This window comes from Balaenoptera physalus (assembly GCF_965194825.1).
Source record: "Balaenoptera physalus genome assembly, chromosome: 3".
NCBI lineage: Eukaryota > Metazoa > Chordata > Mammalia > Artiodactyla > Balaenopteridae > Balaenoptera > Balaenoptera physalus.
The window spans coordinates 38,352,024-38,367,078 of NC_138890.1; the positions used below are offsets into that span (position 1 = coordinate 38,352,024).

General features: G+C 42.2%; 1 long non-coding RNA gene across 2 annotated transcripts in view; it reads left to right on the forward strand.

The window, feature by feature from the left end:
• LOC309658261 overlaps positions 1 to 15,055 on the forward strand; it is a 477,588-nt gene that overhangs the window by 326,050 nt on the left and 136,483 nt on the right. The window lies entirely within an intron of this gene.

Here is a 15,055-nt window from a genome sequence, read left to right on the forward strand (position 1 = left end):
TACTTATCACTCACTGCCCTCAACTCTGGGGACTTAGTTAAGCCTCTGAGAATACAATGAAAATCAATTTAACATCCTGGTACATTGGTTGATGAGCTTAGAAGCACTCGATTTTGTTCCATTAGTCATATCCAAGAAGTAACAGGATCTCTTTTCCTCTCCAAGAGAGGTGACTTCCCATATGGACAAAGTGGTTGACACCTTGGGGCAGGGAGAGAGATTAGGTTCTTCCTTTGATGCCTGACTGGTGGTCTCAGCAGGAAAGAATGCCGTCTTCCATTAGTGATGTCTGCTCCGGGTTTGGGAGAGAGAGTTGAGGTTCAAGTACCATGTATTTGCTATCCTTGGACTAGGGTCTTATACTTGTAAAAACCTCATGTATTGATAGAAACAGCCTCAGTAAATGCTAACCTCTGCTGGACCATAATGAAGTCCCTTCCAGACTAGCATGAGAATATGAACCACTCCATCACTGTATATTTTTCTGCACCATTCATGTTAATGAGATTTGCTTAAATAGACAGATATAAATGTGCATACATTTTCAGTCTTTCTCCAGGGGAAATGTGTTTGGGGGCATTTTATCTGCAGAATTGGATCTGATCCAATTCTGGACCTTGCCAGGTAGTTACTTAGGGAAAATTGAAAACAATTCTGTGCTATGTAAACTATTCAATGAGCTCAACATCCCCTCACAGAAAGGTTACCCCTGCCCACTGTCCCATGAATGTGCACCATCGCCCGGACCTGAGGCCACATGGCCATGACAGCATCCAACCAATCAGAGCTTGGCACCAACCTGGCTGCCTGCCAAGCAGACACCCACTGACGGTTGTTCATGTCAGTGATCCAAAATCTCTAGTCCAGACTTATCTCTAGTCCTCGTGAACGGAATATTTAATAAGCCACATAAGCCCATTTTAAAAAGTGACTCACCCATGGTTAATGACCAACAATAAAATAATACAGTTATAATCCATTGCATAAATGTCTACAAGTAGGAAAGAACTTGACAAGGGCAGAACATTAGAATCAAATTATGCAAATAGAGGAAAAAAGTGGCTTTCTCTGCAAGAATTTAGTTTGCTTTATGCCTGACTTTTGGCTAGTCTTGCAGGCCCCAGAGAAGCTTCTGAGCCCAAGGATAAGGGGAAAAGACACGTGTTTACTGATTCAGTTACTTCCTATCTGACAGCAAAGTGAAAGATATGGTTTGAGTACCACTGCCATTTGAAGTCAAACAATGTTGAAAAATCCAAAGTGAGTAACTTTAGAATCTTTGGCTATCAGAAGAGAAATTCCCCTTAAGATCCTATGGCCCACTCCCTGGTGAAATCCAGAGGTGTAAGTGGCTTCTCTAACACCACACAGCTAGTTGATGGCAAAGTAGGACTAGCATTCTGGGGCCCCGACTTCTCATTAAGTGCTTCTTCCTGGACCCCACTTGCATTCTCTTGATGAAAGCCCAGGTCCTAACATTCTTCATGCCTTTCAATTTCTTGCTAAAAAACATGTTCTTCTAAGTTGATAGAAGAGTCATGAAATATTTCATCACCTCTCTGGGTTTCATATTCATCCCAGTTTAAGGGCTGCTGGACTTAGATCACTGCCATGGCTCTCTGAAAGTACCTACTTCTGGAGATGTGCACTCCCCTGTTGCCAGGAGGTCTGAGAGGAAGATGCCCAGGACAGCATCAGCAACAGCCTCAGAACCTCACCTGCAGAATTCAGTCCTCTGTTATATCAGACGCACTCACTGCTTTGTAAACACTTCCCTTCCAGAATGGAAAAAAGAAACAGCTTCTCTACAGCATATTAAAAGCAGCAGCCCCTGAATTAATCAAATTAATGGGGAAGAAAATCAATAAAGGTAATTATTTCAAATAAACTCAAGAAAATAAACAACTTATTTACTGAATTGTTTGCTGTGCCACTAGGTGCTTTGACTTCAAAATGTAATTTTAAAGAGGTACAGGCTGAATATATGAGTACAGACTAGAAAGGAGTGAACATGAAGGTTCCCAAAAACGATAATGCTCAACGTGGGGCACAGAAAATGGGCGCACTCATACACACCACACTTCAAGAGTGAGTTTAAATTGATACAACTTTTCAGAAAAGTAACTTGGCAATAGGTATCAAGATACTTAAAAATGTTCACACTCTTTTATTCAGAAATTCCATTTCTAGGGGATGTATTTTAAGGAGGTAATCAGAGAGATGTTCAACGATTTTGTAGAACATTCAATAGTTTTATAATACAAAGGAAAAAGGAAACAACTAACAATAAACATCCAACAATAAGGAGGTACTGGATATTCCTGGGGGTTTTCTGCTAGCCATATCCTAATGCCTTTCCTGTTTGGGGAAAGGCCCTATTGGCTGAGTCTTGATGGGACACAGGGCCCCACTTCTTACTGTAAGTCTGTTCCCTTGTAGGTAGGGTGGGACTTACTTTCTAGGCTTGGCCAGAAAGATGCTCCTTCTCAGAACACTGACACCTAAGTATCAATAAATGCTAAAGGCATTGTTTCTGTGGTCAACCCTAAATACAGTTCCCAGTGCTGGGTCTATCTTGATTTCTGCTCTTGTTCTTAGCTTATTTTCCCAGCCCTTCCATAGATTCTATGGCTACGTAATATTATTCCAGTACATTCCTCTTCCACTTAATTTAGCCTGGGTTGAGTTTTGTGGCTTGGAAACAAAAACTCTGATGAACCCAAAGAGAATGATCAAATACATTATGAAACATCTACACAATACAGTATTATTCATCTATCAAAATCCATGTTTTCAATACATATTTAAAAGCATGGAAAAGACAGCAATGAAAGATACATAGAGATTATGATCACAGTTCTATAAACCTATGTATATCTGTATAATCATTATTATTACCATTTCTATATATCTACCTACCTGTCTGTGTATAGAAAAAAAAAAACCACTAGAATAAAACACACATAAATGTTAACAGTTCTTTTATCTGAGAAGGATTGTAGGTGATATAGGATGCTTCTGCACCACCCAAGCCATTTTATCTTCAGAACTAGACTGTCACCGCTTCCAGAAAGCCTTTGCCAACCAAGGTTAGGCCTCCTCTTTAGTGCTTTGAGAGCACCTAATTCATCCTGGTATCATACCACCAAATTGTGATTACCTGTGTCCCTCACCATTTTTTATTGCTCACTCTCTAACCCTTATGCTCACATACTGCCTGTTCATGGGAGACATTCAGCAAAATTGGTAGAATAGATACATGCAAGAATTATTATAATTTTAAAAATGATGGTATTAAAAAGAAAGGGCTAGGAACAGAAGATATTTAGGTGAGTAGTAAAGAGAGACAGAAAACTATTACTGTATAATGAGTAAATTACATGTGACAGTAAATTGACTATTTTGGACCCAGTGAAACAGACAGATGTCATGTTTTCTAGTATATTAGACTGCTGTAGACAGATACACCATGGCTTTTTTTCTTGGTCTAAATCACTGCAATAACTGCCTCCCCTCTCCGTTTTTTCTTTGCTCCCAGAGATACTGCCTGTTCATCCAGCGGCTTCTGTCCTCATCTCTCATATTCTGAGATTACCATCAGCTAAATATTGCATTGTCTTTGGATGATTTTCCTACATTGTAACTCCCCATCACATTTTCAATGCTTTTCTAGTTCCAGACATGCTACAGACTGTGAATTTACCCTTGCCTTTGCCTTGCCCAAGGAAATTGAAAATAAACTTTAATTTCCTAGTTGAGGGTTATGAGTGCTTTGTGTAGTTCAGAGAAAAGAATAATTACTGTTTGATGGAATTAGGGAATATTATGAGAGTTTCTGAAGTTAGTGAAGTTATATAGTATTTGATCACTTGTCCACATATTTGGAGTTCACTCCAATGAGCAGAGGTTTTGTCAATATCTGAGGTCTGTTTGATACCTGGCCTTGATCTGTCAATCACTCAGTAACCATATCCATAGACTTCAGATATGAATTTTGAATTCCATCAAAAGCTTTCAGCTGGCCTTGGAGATGCTATTGAAGCCATTCTTGTAGTTAGTTACCTCTCTGACTACACAAAATGAAAGAAAAACTTTCTTTGGGGCAAGTCAACAATCTCTGGAAGAATAATAAACAAGGGTGCTTTCAGAATTTCAGAAGCCCAAGCCTGAGCATCTGGAAGTAAAAGAAGAGTGAATAAGTCTTTATTGATAAATGTGACTGCCTGGAAGAATTTAACAGATGTCTTTGGAGTTATTCAGTGAAGTCCTAGAATGAGTCTAAGTGTAATGCAAAGCTGACTGGAGAAAGCAGAACAAATTGTTATTTCTGCAAACACATTAATTTTTGGCAGTTTGGATTTTTTGTTTTAGTTTTTATTTCTTCTTTGGGGAACTATTTTATTGTAAAAATGTATAAAGCTAGCAATAAAATAGTCAACAGGTATTTACTGTACCTGCTTTGTGATAGGAACTGGGTTCTATACACTAATGAACATGAAAGAAATGGCCCCCACATGCACACAAATATGTATTTATTATATGTCTTTTTTATGCCTATTTGCGATCATTTCTTGCATATAAATGTTTCCTTTTTCCTCAGCATTAGTATGTCCCACATTTTCCTGTGTTTCTCCATGATCTTCATGGTCAACAATTTAATTCTGACAAGTGACCATTACCCTACTGTAGGACGAATTGCTGCTACAGTAAATGAGAGCAAGAAGAACACTTCTGAGGCATACAGCATTTTTTTCTTCCATTGTAATTGTTTTCTGGGATAACACCTTGGAAATTAGATTCTTGCATCCTTGAAGAAGACAAATATAGTGGATGTATACCACCATGCTCCATCTTGATGACACTGGAATGCTTCCCTGTATCCATTATAGCACTGCTTCTGGCTGAGTCCAGACACTGCTTCAGAATCCTTCTTAACACAACACTCCAAGCACCCTTTAACATTCAGCCTCAGTAACCACACCTGGCAAACAAATTTATGATTTTGATATGTACTGCCACACCAAAATATTACCTGGGTGATACGTCAGGGGACAACGTCACTTTTATTTACTTCCCTCTCCTAGGAAATCAGCAGATTTCCTTTCAGCTGACCCCATCTTCCCTGTGGTTCTTGTGGTTACTCTTGTGTCTCTAAATATTCACTATTCACTGTTCATGGGTTCCATCAGACCCCAATGTGCCAAGATGCCAACTGTCTTTCTGGATGCAATGAATTTCTCCAGGGTTTAAACAAAAGAACTAAATTTCCTTAATGTAAACTGGCAGCCTTCCTGACAGCTCAATGACCACCAGCAATGGGAAAGAAACCTCCTAAAGCAGTGAGAAAGAGATCCTGACATCTTTGTTATTTAAGTTAGAGAAAATAAGTTTAAACCAAGAAGCCACCAAGGGTCAGTATGGTGCTCCCTCCAGCCAGGGATAGTCTGCTGACCTTTATGTAGGAAGAGGTGTGACTGGCTCTTGCAGTCACTTTTCCAGCAATGTCAGGGCCTGGCCAATGTCTTACCAACTTCCTCTCCATCCACACCTAAAGCCTCTAGCACCCTAAAGAAATCTTTAGGTATTGCCATCTACTTCAGAATTTCTCCACGTTCTGCCAAACCTTACTGCTCATTTTTTTCTTATTTCCCTAGTGTGGGAGACATCTGCTACTTTGCTTTATCTAATCTCTCTCTCCTCTGGTTCATTGGATAACAGCCTCCCCCCACACACACCTCCATTCATGGCATTGCTGCTGCTTCACTAGGCTTCCCTTGTTAGTCTGGTGGGACTGCCAATCCAGTTCCATGCCCATCCCTCCGAAATAATTAGTATATGGCCCATCCCCATTTCCCTGGCTGGAGAGACTGGTTCAAAGACAGGGCAAGGGACCCAAGACAGAGTAATAGAGTCTTTTCCGTTGTTCTAAGTCTTCTGAACTCTAAGTCCTCTGTTTTTCTCCCGAGGTTGCTAGGTTTGGTGACTGTGCACTTGGAGGTGACTGTGGCCATGCCCCTAGGTCCTCTGTCACATGGTAGAAGCCCAGCCACAGCAGAAGAGAAGGAGGCCTGCCTACAGAGATGGGGGGAGGGTTCTGTTGGCAAATGTGGGGCTCTGCATCTGGTGGCCAAGGGAAAGGCATAGATTCTAAGTGCCTCCTTTATCCCAAAGCACTCAGAGCCTTCCCTTGCCCCAGCAACAAAAGTGCGAGGTTGGCATGACCACTCTGAGAAAGAACTAGGTCACTGGTATAGACTTGTTGACTGGGTGGGGTGAAAGGAGCATGGTACGAGGTAGGGCCAGCTGGTCTTCTTAGTGTTTAAAATGCTGGCTTCTGTGTGGAGGTTCCTCAGAAAACTAAAAACAGAATTACCATATGATCCAGCAATCCCACTGGTGGGCATGTACCCAGACAGAACTATAATTCAAAAAGATACATGCACCCCTATGTTCATAGCAGCACTATTCACAATAGCCAAAACATGGAAACAACCTAAATGTCCATCAAGAGATGAATGGATAAAGAAGATACAATAGAACACTACTCAGCCACAAAAAGAATGAAATAATGCCATATGCAGCAACATGGATGCAACTAGAGATGATCATACTCAGTGAAGTAAGTCAGAAAGAGAAAGACAAATACCATATGATATCACTTATATGTGGAATCTAAAATATGGCACAAATGAACCTATCTACAAAACAGAAACAGACTCACAGACATAGAGAACAGACTGGTGGGTGCCAAGGGGAAGACGGAGGAGGGAAGGACTGGGAGTTTGGGATTAGCAGATGCAAACTATTATATATAGGATGGTTAAAGAACAAGGTCCTTTAAAAAACTAAAAATAGAACTACCATAAGATCCAGCAATCCCACTACTGGGCATATACCCTGAGAAAACTGTAATTCAAAAAGAGTCATGTACCACAATGTTCACTGCAGCTCTATTTACAATAGCCAGTACATGGAAGAAACCTAAATGTCCATCGACAGATGAATGGATAAAGAAGATGTGGCACATATATACAATGGAATATTACTCAGCCATAAAAAGAAATGAAACTGAGTTATTCGTAGTGAGGTGGATGGACCTAGAGTCTGTCATACAGAGTGAAGTAAGGCAGAAAGAGAAAAACAAATACCGTATGCTAACACATATATATGGAATCTAAAAAAAAAGAAAATAAATGGTCATGAAGAACCTAGGGGCAAGACGGGAATAAAGACACAGACCTACTAGAGAATGGACTTGAGGATACGGGGAGGGGGAAGGGTAAGCTGGGACAAAGTGATAGAGTGGCATGGACATATATACACTACCAGACGTAAAATAGATAGCTAGTGGGAAGCAGCGCATAGCACAGGGAGATCAGCTCGGTGCTTTGTGACCACCTAGAGGGGTGGGATAGGGAGGGTGGGAGGGAGGGAGACGTAAGAGGGAAGAGATATGGGGACATATGTATATGTATAACTGATTCACTTTGTTATAAAGCAGAAACTAACACACCATTGTAAAGCAATTATACTCCAATAAAGATGTTTAAAAAAAAGAACAAGGCCCTACTGTATAGCACAGGGAACTATACTCAATATCCTGTGATAAACCATAATGGAAAAGAATATAAAAAAGAGAATGTCTCTATGTGTGTAACTGAGTCACTTTGCTGTACAGCAGGGATTGCCACAACATTGTAAATCAACTATACTTCAATTTTTTAATTAATTAATCAGTTAATTAATTAATCAATTAAAATAAAATGCTGGCTTCTTAGCAGAGGCCTGAACTGAGCAGGTCAGCCCCAACATTGTTTCTCACAGGCACACAGGGGCACACTTGTTGGTCATGCACAGTTTTTAGGAATATCCCCTAAGTACCTGTAAATTCTTGTCAATAACCTTCTGCCCCTAAGAAGGCAGTTTCTCTGGGATACCAGCATCAAATGCTTCCTTTAGACAGAGCGGCGGAGAGATTAATGAGCAGATTAGCTCATCCGCCAATTGGGTGTGCTCGCCACCCCCTGGATGTTTCTTGTCCAGCTTTTCTCCGTACTCAGTTCTCTCACTCAATGTGCTTCCTCCTTCCTGCCATTGATTCCAGGGACATTCAAGATTTTCCAGTTGCGCCACTTGTCATCCAAAATCCATGTGTGGGTGTGGGCTGGCTGCTGGAGTGATTTACTGATCAGAATGGTGGGTGAGAGACTCCACAATTGGTATATGACTTTTGGATATGATTCAGTTGTTAGTCAAGGGTACATGGAAGCTTTATTGACATTTATTTTTCTTTTTGTCAGTAATCCTGCAGAAGGTCCAAGTTTTATGAGGTAATTTTAGTGGGGTGAAATTTAAGGACATCTAGATCGTATCACTTATTTATATTCAACTTCAATGACAATTACTAATGGATCCAAAAGTTCCAGCCAACACCCAACCAAACTGATGACAGATAATTTTGCTCCCATGGCCATAGACCTCCATAGCTACTCAGGGAGACATTTTAATTATACAATCTCAGATGAGCTATGCTCCAGTCTCAGGCCACAGAGGGATGGGGAAGATGACTCTAGGTGACCCTCCTCCATGAAGCCTTCTCTGAGCTCCTCTTCGTCTTGTGTTTCTCATTAGCTTCTGATCATTTGCTGCTTCTCATTCATAAACATTCACTGAGCAGACACCAAGTGCCAGACACTCTGTTAGGTACTGTGCGGCATCCTTTCCCCTTCTCCCTCCTGGAAGGACATGCTTCTGTCCCCCTCTCCATCCCCTACCTACTCCTCCACACAGGAAGAGGGGAGGATAATCCACCTGACCATCCCTTGACATTTACTGTGAGCAGTGTTACACCTGATGGTTTTGCTGGCCCATCCCGGCTGGATAGTGGAGGCAAGCTTGCCATCTCGGTCCACGCTGCAGGTTGGGCAAATAGATGTAGGATCCGCTGCATGTCTCCCACTGCTTGTCAGCATGCCTGAGTATGTGGTCCCCGGATTTAGATTCAGGATGCAAAGAAGAGGCCTAATTAGCCTTGAGCCTGAGCCGTATATTCTACTCCAGCTTTAACCAGAGCTTTTGCACATGGATATTGGGCACTCACTTGGCTGCCATGACTGCGACTCCCATCTAGATATTGAGACTTGCATGTCTGTCCTCCCTGGGTTAGGCAGACACATGTGTTGAGTGGCAGATCTCCAACTGCCAATCCCAGGCAGTACCGGTAATTGCACCCTTTCTTGTTAGGGTGACAGGTGAGCTTAAGAAAGACTAAGTCACCCAGAGTTTAGGAAAGGTACCCATCTCAAACTATTTTGTGATAGTCTTGTCTGGGCCACAGGACCTGACCAAAATTCCTTGAAGAGGATGGGGTTCACCCTGAAGAGAAATAGCATTCCCACCGCCAGTACTCCTGGAAAGAGGCCAGTCCTTATACAGGCATGAGAAGAAATACTTTCTGCTCTCTGGGATTCGAAAGACACCTAGAGCACTTCCAGAAAAGAGGAGGTCAGAAGTGGGAAGTCGCTACTCCAGGTAACACAGAGGTAGGCTGTGAGCAAGGCAGATCTGCCCTAGACCCAGAGGCAGTTCTATCCTGTGCGGTATTGCTCTTGCATGTGTGTTCCTCTTCCACTGTCCCCAGCCATCGCCATGTTCCCCTTAGAAGTTGTCTCCTGGCTTCTTGGCGCTGTGGGAATTGAGGGACCAGGTTTCTGCTCAGCCCAAAGATGGAGATGTACGGGGAGAGCAGATACCCCATCCTTAGAGCCAGAGAGGGTGTAGCAAGAACAGGCAGCAGTGGATGACAGCACAGTGACAAGACAAGGGGGCCGGGAGGAAGAGCAGGGATGTGGTGCTAACACAGCACACCACCATGAATAGCATCTCTTCATTTTTGTGTTACTCTCAAGAGTCAAAGCTCTGGGCAGAGGGGTGTCAAGCCTGGAGCATGTGCCCATGCCCTTGCTGTCTGGGGTTGGGGGAAAACAGAGAGGAGTTCCACAGGGAGGGCAGAGCACTACCTTGCACAATGGGGAAGTCCATCTTCTAGAACAAGAAGCAGGGTTAGGAAACTATTTATACTGGAAATTCTCTACACAAAAACAATCCCTTCTACTTTCTGTGAAAGCACCTGGAATTTTCTCATTACTAGCTCATTCTTAAAGTTATATGCTTGTTATTTAATCTTCAGGAGTTATCCATTAAATTGCAAATATGTCTGGGAGGAGCCATAATTTATTAAACCCTCATTGATTAATACCTGAATAGGAGTTTGGACAAATGACACCCAATGGTGAGCCAGCTGAAGGGAAGGCCCAGAGCAAACAGGGCCCTGAGGGCTGGCTCTCCCACTCACAGGTAGTGTTCTTTCTCCAAAGTATAAGGTTGTAGTTGTGATTACTGAAACATACATTCAATAAAAAGTACTACTATTAACCTCTCTAACGTGGAAAAAGTATTGAAGATACAAGTGAAAAAGAAAATGGAAGACAAATTGCATTAAGACAACTATCCAAAGATGGGAAAATTAAAAATTATATTTTTTATAGTATGCATAGAAAACAAAGGCCAAAAGAATATTCACCAAACTACTGACAATTAATATGTAGAAGGTGAGATTAGAAGATCCTTTTTTCTTTTGTTAAATTTAAGTTTCGATTTATCAGAGCAATTACTATAAAACCTTTAAAAAGTCAAATACTTCCACAGGGCCTTTGCCAGAAAAACAAGAGTTCCCTTTATCAGTCTTTGTACCCCTGATTCCCTCTCTAAGGCCAGTGACTTTCAGCTCTTTGAAATGTTTCTCCAGATATTTATTTTCATATATGAAAATAAAATTCATGAACCAGTATTTCTTGAATGTTCCATTTTAGGCATTATCTATAGACTTCCCACTGTGGCCTTGACCTTCTTCCACGGTTGCCCTCCCCATATGCGCCCGTCCTCTCTCTCCACTCGCCTAACATATTCTGATCACGATTTTGCTAACCATAATCTAGCACTTAAAATAATATAACTGTGTGTGTATTGCTCATAGAAGTGGTCATGCTATGACTTCATTTTCTTTCTTCCACAAGTTTTTGATTTTCCTGCAGTTGTCTTGCCTTATTTTTGTTGTGATTGTGACTGAGATTATTGTTTGCTTAGCTTTCTATGTGCCTGTTACTAATTTATCCCCAGACATTCCCATGGAATTCTAAGAATTTCTCTCAGCATACCCAAATCCATTGGCAATCTCTCAAGGACATTTTTGCTTAGGGACACCCATCCTGCAACCCTCCATCCTTTAGTTCCAACCTGTACTGGGTGCTCTCTAGACCAGCTAAGCAGCTGTCATTTTGGAACCTCTTTCATCATCTGCCTGGGAATTCCCTTCAGCTCTCATCTGTGTTGGATCCCCTATTTCCTGTATTCCATGAATTTCTCTTTCTTATTGTACTTCTTCAATAGGGTAGAAAACAAACTGAGAAAGGCTGCTATGGGATGTAAAATTTTTCAGATCATACATGTCTTTTTTCATTCCTCACAACTGATTCACAGCTTGTCTGGGAAATCAATTCCAGAATGAATGCTGTTTTCTCTCAACAATGTAAAGACACTTTTCCCCTAACTTCCAGCTTCCAATGTAGCTGTTAAGAAGCCCAATGCCATTCTGATTTCTCTCCTTCGTACATGACCTGTTTCTTCTCTCTGGAAGCTTTAAGGTCTCTGTTTCTGGCATTCTGGAATTTAACAATGATGCACCCTGTGAGGGTCCTATTGCTGTCTTTGTTTTGAACACTTTGGCGGACACTTTGCATCTAGAAACTTAGGTCCTTCAGTTACAGGAAATATTATTTCTTTGACATTATCTTTTCCTTTAGTTTCCTTTTCCCCTTTTCTAGAATTCCTATTAACTGATGTTTGACTTCCAAGATAGATCCTCTATTCTCTCCCTGTCTTCTCTCTTTTCTCTCCTTTCCACCAACTTTCAGGGAGATTTCCTCTACTTTATCACAGTATTTTTTATTGAAACTTTTACTCCAGTTAACATATATTTAACTGTCAGAAAGTTGAGTACTTTTTACAACATCTTATTCTTGTCTCGTAGATATAACTTCTTAGCTCTCTGAAGATACTAATTTTTTAAGCCATTCTTTATCACTGCATTGTCTTGGTTTCCTCCATATTTTGTTTTCCCCATTATTTTCTTTCAGTTTCTGTGTTTCCGTTTAGAAGCTATCCTCAGTACTTGGCTATAATGAGAGGAGGCTGCTATGGTCTGAATGTCTGTGCCCCCCACAAAATTCATATGTTGAAATCCTAATGCCTGATGTGATAGGATTAGGAGGTGGGACCTTTGGGAGGTGCTTAGGTCATAAGGATGGAACCCCTCATGGGTAGGATTAATGCTCTTATAAAGAGACCCCACAAAGGGTTGAGTCCCCTTCAACCATGTGAGGACACAGCAAAAAGGTCCTAGCTATGAACCCAGAAGAGGGCCCTCACCAAACCACTTCCCAGCCTCCTGAACTGTAAGAAATAAATTTCTATTGTTTATAAACTACCCAGTCTATGGTATTTTGTTAAATCAGCCCAAACAGACTAAAAGGCTTTGACTGTTCATTCACTTACAAGGGGAGCACTGACCAGGAAGGACCCAGTAGCTGTAGGATTGTTTCTTGCGTTGGTCCAGTCGCCCTGAGAACCACCATCCATCTTACCTGTGTAGAGGTGTGAGGCTGACCACTGCATTCTGGGAGCTGAGTGATGAAAGGAAGCGGAGGCTCTCAACGAAGAGCCTTTCACTTAATACCCATTTCCAATGAAGCACATCACCTCTATGCTCAGCTGTGTCCCAAGCCCAGAACCTCTCAAGTTCAACCTCTCCAGAGAAGACACATTCTGTCTTCAGCTGGGATGAGGAAGGGAGAGTTGCCCAGCTGCTCAGACTGGGAGCGGGGCCCTGGGGTCTAACTGCTCCTTAATCAGGTTTTAAACTCATCCTGTGTTCGGGACACCTGCACCCTGGCTTGCAGAGGAGCCCAGTGCCTCCAATTCCTGAATCTCTAGACATTTTGTGGGGTGAGTCAACACGCTTTTTACAGCCCCCCACCTTAAAGGTTCCTAGGTCTCAGCTTCCCTAACTCTTTATGAAGCCCCTTATCACTCCTACCTCCCATCTTCCAGCCTGCTGACTTCTCTCATTTTCTTTCTTTGTCTTTATGGGTTTTACCATCTTCAGTTAATTAACGTCATTTTAGCTGCGTTTGGGGAGGAAACCCAGACTAATAGAGCTGTTCACTCTACCACACTTAAATGGAAGTATTCAGGGTACCTTAATTTTTTATGTTAAAGCACCTTTTTAATGTTATTTATTTTATGTTCAAATAAATACATTTTATTTCCTATTATAATTAGGAATGAATTAGCACCTTAAAGAGCTTTTCTGAAATCTGATTAGCTTTGGCCATATATTTTCTCAAATAAAACAAAACAAAAAACACACAGAAGGTACAGTAAAAGTACCATCTCTGCCCATGACAGCTTCTTTACATTAAAAAACACAGCCCGGCATGGACATATATACACTGCCAAACGTAAAATAGATAGCTAGTGGGAAGCAGCCGCATAGCACAGGGAGATCAGCTGGGTGCTGTGTGACCACCTAGAGGGATGGGATAGGGAGGGTGGGAGGGAGACGCAAGAGGGAGGAGAGATGGGGATACATGTATATGTATAGCTGATTCACTTTGTTATACAGCACAAACTAACACACCATGGTAAAGCAATTATACTCTAATAAAGATGTTTAAAAAAAAGGTGTTAAATAAATAGATAGATAGATAAATAAATAAATAACACAGCCCGGGCCCCGGAAAGGGCTGGAGTTCCCTGGCCTGTAGGGCCAGTTCAGGTTGGAGAAAGAGGGAGAGCTGAGTGTGAGGAGCAGCGGAGGGAAAATACAAAGCGCAGGGGGCCTGGAGGGGACAGAGAGCGGGGAAGAGTGACTCAAACCAATCCCACCACCTTCACAGTCGTTCCTGGGGTCAGGGCCTGCCCAGGAGAACAAATACCATCTTAACGAAAGTCTCTCCAAAACAAAAAGAGTTTGAAAGCCCAGCTGACGCTGAGCCCAACACAAATCAATACCCCAAAATCCCAATAGAACTCAAGAATTAGGGCAGCCCCTGGTAATTTGTTGTGACGGGCTGTGACCCGCCCGTGTACCTGGCTTGGCTGGCAGGGAGGGCCGGCTCACTGGACCCGGGCCAAGGAAGCCATGGTTGTCTCACCTCCCTCCCTACACCCTCCCTGTTTCTCTGAGGAAATTTAATTTTCCTGTTTGGTTTTTTTTTTCCCTGACAGTATCCATTATTCTTGGTGAGGCCACAAAGAGCTTCACCTCATTTCTTTTTGCTTGGGTTCCCTGCTTTCACGTGCTTAGGCAGAAGCCGTATCTGAAATCCAGTTACCGTTATTCATTTGACTATTGTTTGAAAAGGCAAATAGATAGATCCTGAACCCTATTACGTCCTGTCTATGTCTCCTCTGGCCTCGGGTCTGCTGGAATGCTCCGTATCACCTCGCAGGATGACTTCCTATTAATATTTACTAGACGCCGTTCTCTGTCTAATCCTCTTACCCTCCAACGCATTTTAGCCACTTGCTGCAGCGTGAAAACACACCACGGTAACTATGTACTTACGAGCCTGTGTTCTTGGCCCTTGATTCTGAACCAGAGAGGAAACCAAATAATGATCAACTCATAAAATGAAATGCCCAAATTAGATTTTGTTCTTCCCGAAGCCCAGCCCCCAGGATTACGGGGACTAATGCAGCAAACGGAGTGAAGCACAGAGATTTTAGGCCCTTGGGGAGAGCCCGGCCTTGGCAGCAAGTCAGATGGTCATAGACCCAAGGAGGGGGTCAGCTTGGAGGGGTTCTGCCCTGAGCTAAAGCCATATGGGGATGTCTGGAAAGCACGAAAGTGGTTTTCTCATCCAATTCCATCTTAAAACTGCTGGAGGAAAGCCACAATAGGTGGTTTTCTAGCCTATACTTGCTCCTAGAAATG